The sequence below is a fragment of the Arachis stenosperma genome, chromosome 5, assembly GCF_014773155.1.
Source record: "Arachis stenosperma cultivar V10309 chromosome 5, arast.V10309.gnm1.PFL2, whole genome shotgun sequence".
Taxonomy (NCBI): Eukaryota; Viridiplantae; Streptophyta; class Magnoliopsida; order Fabales; family Fabaceae; genus Arachis; species Arachis stenosperma.
In genome coordinates, this window is record NC_080381.1 from 36,109,988 (window position 1) to 36,115,987 (window position 6,000).

Sequence of the window (6,000 nt, forward strand, 5' to 3'; positions counted from 1 at the left end):
AAAATAAATATTTTTCTTGATTCAGATTATACATGATAGTTCATAAATATTTCTTAAACCCTTTCAAAACCACTCTTTCAAATATACTAGAAGAAAAAAAAAGGGTGGCAACCACACACCCACTACCATTACCAACGAGTTAGCACCTCAGCCACATAGAAAGGCTGAGGTGAACAGAAAGATGTGTAGGTGATTAGTGGGTCCAAGTTTGCTTATCTTATGCAAGCACACACAACCACACCCACAACTTTGGATGATTAAAATCAAAGGTAAGATACTAAGATGCAAATGTTTTATAAACATTTAGGAGAGACAACCAAATCTTTATCAAAGGAGCAACGAATATGCCCATTTCACGGTCCACAAACACCCTCATTCTCCACCATCCCCTTCTTTTTAACTTCCCTTTATAATAATAATAATGATAATAATAATAATTATTATTATTGTTCGTTCTAAAGTGCCATGTTTTCTCTCGTTATTCACATTAAATATTAAATCATTGCTTTTAGAAAGGCTACTACATACTAGATATAATTCTTTATCACCATTAACACGCTGACATTTTCTACCAATTATATACTAGTAACTATATAGCAACTTTCAACATACATCAAGGTTCAATGGATCGGGCATATTGTAGATATTTCAGTTTCTTAATGTTGTGGTTAACCCATAGTTTTTCTATGGTAAATTAAATCATATCCCAACCTCTTACTTTGCACATGCTTCATATATGTAGTTGATGATGATACCATCACCTGCCAAAGAGTCCGTTAGTTGGAAGCTGCTTTCTAATTGATAGCATACAATTATTTTTAGAGATTATTGTTGTTGTTGTTGTTAATAAGGGAGTGAAAATGAAAATTATATGCAATTGAAAATTTTATTTTTTTTTTATTTTTTAATAACGCATGAAATATATACTCAAAATAAACATAAGAAATAAAATACTAGAATTAATATTACAAATCGACCATCATAAATAAGATACATTTTAAAAACACACCTAACGGGCATTACTTTATCTTATGTGTATTGCCATCATTGATTATTCAACTATTAGTGTCCAATGATTATCAATATCTAAATATTTTTCATATTAAAAAATATCTAATTATAATAATAATAATTTAGTTAATATGTGCCTTAAAGGAACATAATAAAATTACTATAAATAGAATATTTGAAATGCTTTCATTTAATAAATAAAAAATAAAAGTATTAAAAATTTAAATTATTTTGTATTTTTAAAAAAAAAAATTCTTAATTTATCATCTTAACATGTGTCTTTAGGATATACGTCAGATAAATAATAATAATAATAATAATAATAATAATAATAATAATAATATACAAGGTATTAAAAATAGGATTTAAATAGATATATTCTAATAACAACATTGGATAAAATTAAAACTCAAAATTTTTTATTTTTAATATTTTCATTATATAAAAAAATTTAATCAAATATATTTTTGAGGAGTACTAAGAAACTAATATTTTTGTTAAATTCTCGTCAATATTTAATTATAAAAAAATTAAATAATTCTACATTATTAAATATAATTTCGTATTATTAAAAATATAATTAATAACTAATTAATAATTAAAAATCACATAATCTGCTCACAGCTAAACTTTCTCTATATTTTCTCTAACAAAACCGTTCGCAATGGACGGTCCCTATATTTCCATTTTTGAGAAATTATCATAATAGGACATTAATTGCTAAACAAATGTAGTACACCCATTTCTTGTGCTTACCGAGGAAGCATGGCACAAATTTGGACGGTCCTGCTTGATGGCATGCCCTAAACAAAACACTACCACTATTACGATATTATCACAAGTCACAACTCACAACAACAATGAATTAGTATGTATAATATCTGCTGTTTAGATTAACGTTTGCAATCCGATGTTAGTATGAAAGTTAATTTTGATTAAAATATAATTGATGTCGATGTAATTTGTGTTTGTATAATTTTTATTAAATTTGATTCCAATAATGATACGTGTATATTTTATTTATAGTGTAAACAATATATATATAAATTTATCTCGTTTATACTGTAAATAAGATAAGAAATGATGTAGCCTATATATACATGTCATTCATAGTGACGTTTTAGGTCCAATTTTTAATCCTTACACAACTTTTTCTTCTCTTTTATCTTTTCATAACAAAAAAAAAGGCCTGTGACCATAACTAATAAAAAAAGATAATCATAGATCTATAGTCACGATTTTTTACCATAATCATAGGCTTATGGTCATGATTTTTTGATCTATGGTTACGATTTTTATGATCACTCAATTTTTAAAATCTGACACTTTAGGTCACGTTTTTTTACCGTGACCATAAGTTAATCTATAGCCACGATGAAAACCATGACCATAGCCTTATATATGGTCATGGTGAACCTCTATGGTCACCCCTCCTTAAACCCGTGGCCATAGCTTCTATAGTCACCCTTCCTTAAAACCGTGACCATAGCCCTATCTATGGTCACGGTTTTTACCGTGGCCATATACTTTATGGTCACCCCACCTAAAACCGTGACCATAGCCCTATCTATGGTCACGGTTTTTCACTGTGGCCATAGACTCTATAGGCACCCCCTTAAAAACGTGACCATAGCCTATCTATGGTCACTGTTTTTCACCGTGGCCACAGCCTTTATGGTCACCCCTCCTTAAAACCGTGACCATAGCCCTATCTATGGTCACGATTTTTCACCGTGACCATAGCCCTATCTATGGTCACGGTTTTTCACTGTGGCCATAGACTCTATAGGCACCCCCCTTAAAAACGTGACCATAGCCTATCTATGGTCACTGTTTTTCACCGTGGCCACAGCCTCTATGGTCACCCCTCCTTAAAACCGTGACCATAGCCCTATCTATGGTCACGATTTTTCACCGTGGCCATAGCCTCTATGGTCACCCTCCTTAAAACCGTGACCATAGTCCTATTTATGGTCACGGTTTTTCATCGTGGTCATAGCCTCTATGGTCACTCCGCAAAAATCGTGACCATAGCCCTATCTATGGTCACGGTTTTTCACCGTGGCCATAGCCTCTATGGTCATCCTCCTTAAAACCGTGACCATCTGTGTTGTTTATGAGATTCAATTTTTTTAAATTATAATCACATCCCAAAATAATAATAATAATAATCACAAAATAAATCTAAAAATAAGAAATTCAAGAAATCTAAATTATAAAAATTTTATTATAAGATAGATATGTTTAATTTTTAGTCTAAACAACACAAATCAAAATAGAGTGTAATTTTTTCAATTACATGTAATACCTCAAAAAGTACATAACACATCAAAATATTGCATTTACATAACTAAGGTCATTGTAAGATCCATCACATGTGATATTTGTATGGAACATATTTTCTTCATCACATCATGTCTTCTTGCACGTAAAAGAAATAAACATGTTAGATATCTTGCAAAAATGCTTTTGATGATGCAATACATATGCAGCAAAAGAAGAAAAATATTCATCCACAGCAATACTCAAGAAGTATTCACAACCATCATTCACTTCAAACAGCAGCTATTGCAAGAATGCAGCAGTAGTGATAGTTTAAACTCAAAAATTCATCAAAGTTATCACTAGTGCACAAATAATTCAAAATTTGTTCATTCCAGCAGCAGCCAACACAAGACTAAGGTAACAATAATACTATGCAGCAGCATCATATAAACTAGTTTAGCACAAAAGTAAATCAATGAAACAGCAACATAGGATCAAAATATTTTGCATCACTGGATTTGCATCACTGGATTCTAAACAAGCACAGCAATATTTTACTATATATATTTTACTATATACAAAATAGGTGAAACCATAGGATCAATCCACTTTATAGGATCAGTTTTGTTGTTCAAAGAAACAAAAACTAGAGTGAGATATGTTGTCCCATTAGGGTATTTCATGAAACTGTATCTAAGGAGCAGAACCATGAACAACGTGAACAATGATGCTATCACAATCCTGCCATACCACTTTTTCATTTTTTTATTGATCTTATGAACAATGAAGTTGCTGAAGTGAAATATTCTATGCTTTAACAGTATGCTAGAACTAGAAACCAATAAGAAATGAAATTAATTGGTGAAAAATACAAAATAGTAAAACATCATTCGTTCACCAATATCAGTGAACTTTGAGATATCCACCAATCAAAGAATAATAAAATTATGGAGGCATTTCTATGTCTCAATAACAGAGTAGCATGATGAATGAACAGGAACAAAATTCAAAGCTAATTAAAGAATTTAAACACAAGCTAAGGCAAATACCTGGTGCTTGGTGAGCCTCTGCGAATGGCTCTGGTCTTCTTACTTCTTAGGGTGGAGATTAAGAGCTTGACGTGTACTTTTTCTTATAAACTTCCCTCAAGATAGCCTTCTACTTTTGAGAAATCACCGTCAACACTTGAGCAAAGGACAACCACACAACCTTGCTGCAAAAAAAAAAAAACCCAAAATAAAAATGGCATTAACACAAACACCTAATATGCATAATAGCATAAGCAATCAAACTGTTAAAGAAAGAAAGCAACCCATCAAAGTAAATAGAGAAAACTCAGAAAAGCTACCCGCCGTAGACCACACTCACTTGCCATTGTTGTAACTGAAGCCACCGTAGTTAAGATTACTTTTATAGAGAACTAAGTCATCATCTTCATATGGGATTACTTTTATAGAGAACTAAGTCATCATCTTACTTAGCTTGATACATATCTCAATACTTTAGATATTTTTCAATCCATTCTACAATCTATACTCATCTTACTTATATTCTTACTTATTTAGACATCAGAATTTTCTGCAAGTACCTTTAATTCATTCATTTACTCAAAAACTGACATGAACCCACTTTAAAGTTTTTACCACTGTCTATGACCTGTTTACAAATCCCATTTACACATATACTATCTGTTTTAGTTGTAGGTACATATCAAAATATTTTAATCAAATTAAAAATAAATAAATCCAAAGGACAAAACTGTTACTTTCTATTCCCCTTCAACGTGTTCTTTTTACTCTCTTATTTTTTTAAGTTCTTATTGCATACCCCACATATATAATATATGCTACTTGTTCTGATATAATATAACCTAATATTGTTAATTTATACCCTAATAACCATTACCTGATTATTGTCAAGTGGCAAATCCAGAGAAATACTAAACTGAGAGAATAAACTTAAACTAAGGTGTATTGAATATATTTTACCAGGCCGTGGCTGAGAGCTGTGATATATAACTTCTCCCACTTCAATACCAGTCTCCTCCCATATTCTCTTCTCACATAAGCTTCTTCCGAACTTTCTCCACCCTAAATACAACAAGTGGATACATGCAAATTAAACTTCTGCATGTGTGTACAACTGATTAAAACTATAAAAACTAAGAAATGATTTGTGCAAACTTAGGCCAATGAAACCTGGTTTCATTTCTGCCAATCCAATATGCTTACCACTTAATAACATCAAAGGTATTAAAACCCTATTGCTGAACTTGAAAATATTTACAGGAACACCCAAACCGTATTGCTTCTGCTGAACTTGAAAAAAGTACACAGGGTGAGCTCACAGTGACAGGGAGCTTGCGGTGAGGCAGAGACACGATGCAAAGTAGTGACAGCGACACACGACGCAAAATAGGAAAGCAACAGCAAGCCTCACGAGGAGGCAAAGAAGCAACGACGACCCTCGGCTCACGCAGTGAAAAAAGACAGAGTTTAGGTCTGCGATGGTGGAGTTTTTGCCTTCGGTGATGGTTGGAGCTGAGAGAAAGGGAAACGGCACAGTAGAGAGATACCGAGTTGAGCTCCAAAGGAGGTAGAAGAAGAAGAAGAATGAAACAGTGCACCACCACACACAGGGGTTTTAATGGCTTGCTAGAGATTTCTTTTTTTTCTTTTTTTCCTAAGTTACCAGCTGGGACTAATGGGGATTTTGGGAGGGAAG